Source organism: Epinephelus moara, chromosome 22 (genome assembly GCF_006386435.1).
Source record: "Epinephelus moara isolate mb chromosome 22, YSFRI_EMoa_1.0, whole genome shotgun sequence".
NCBI classification, from domain to species: Eukaryota; Metazoa; Chordata; class Actinopteri; order Perciformes; family Serranidae; genus Epinephelus; species Epinephelus moara.
The window spans coordinates 337,750-339,387 of record NC_065527.1 but is presented as its reverse complement, the minus strand read 5'-3'; positions in this window follow the sequence as shown (position 1 = coordinate 339,387).

Here is a 1,638-nt window from a genome sequence, read left to right as displayed (position 1 = left end):
GCTTTCCCTCCTGCCAATCCAAGCTTCTCTTTACCCGTGGCTCCTGTGCAGCAAACTATGGGTTCCAGGTTCTCAACACGTGTGGAGGGACCCTCGTTCCCTTATTTCAGCCATGATGACCCTCATGAGTTTATACTGTTGAAGATGGCTCTGACTAACCTGCTACCTGCAGATGAACCTGAACTGTACAAATTTCCTATCCTATTGGATCATCTACAGCTCCCCTCTGCCCGCCATATTGCCCTGTCCTATGCACATGATCCACAGCCTTTCACTATGGCACTATCAATCAATCAATCAATTTTATTTATAAAGCCCAATATCACAAATCACAATTTGCCTCACAGGGCTTTACAGCATATGACATCATCACTAGCCACCTTAGAGCGACAGTATGGTCAACCACATCAGATATGCAGACCATATTGAATCTCCCTAAGGTAGCCCGTGGAGATGCTGAATCGTTGACTGTAAGCAGCTTCTCAAATATCTGTTAGAGCAGGATTTTTTTGCAATGTCTACTCCACCAACAAAACAGCAGTATTTCTTTCAGTCCCTTTAAGAAGCTGCAGCACACCTTGTGGTAGTGCATCAAAAATTGCAGCTTATTTCTTTGGTGTAACTGGCAACTGAAATTTTAACAAAAATTCTTAATAAGAAATTAAAAAAACCCTGGTCATTAATAAGTTGGTCAACTAATAAAATTCCATGCTCCATCCAAACCTTATAAAGCAGTGATTTGTTTTTATAAAGGATGTCTTCATTATTCCAAATATAATAAGAAGTGATGCTTTAGATCAGCTTCCAGGCCAGCAAAGCTTGTTTGTGAAAGTTTGAAAGTTTGACAGGAAGCTTTTCAACTTTCAGAATCAGAATCAGAATCAGAAATACTTTATTGATCCCCGAGGGGAAATTATTTATGTTACAGGTGCTCCTTGCAAGAGAGGAAAGATACGTGAAAATATAAGAAATTTAAACAATAGTATTAACAAATATATAGTTAAATAAACAGGAATTATTAACAAACATCAACGTAAATAAATATATATATATATATATATACACACATATATATTGTAAACTGAACAAGATTTGTAGTTACATAAACGGCTGACGTGCTGACGTATTGCGGTAAGTGTGTTGTGTCATTTCCGGTGTTTTCTGTGACAGCGTCTCTGTGCTGCTCTAGTGAACTCCACCAGCTTTCTTTCTGTCTTTTCCTCACTTCAGTTGCTTAACATCTACTTCAAGTCTTAACCCACACTAGTTCTGTTTAAGCACTTATAGCTCTCCTCCTTTTTACGACTTTCTTGCTAATCTCTTAGCTGTTGTTTGCACGTTATTAGCCTTGGTAGCTACATTAGCTCAACAGTTAGCGATGGCTTCTCCCTCTGCTCTTTCTTGCTTGGTGTGCCAGATGCCTTCAGCTATCAGGCTCCTCTCCTGTGGAATCATCTTCCTGTTACGGTCCGGGAGGCAGACACCGTCTCCACATTTAAGACTAGACTTAAGACTTTCCTCTTTGATAAAGCTTATAGTTAGGGCTGGCTCAGGCTTGCCCTGTACCAGCCCCTAGTTAGGCTGACTTAGGCCTAGTCTGCCGGAGGACCCCCCTATAATACACCGGGCACCTTCTCT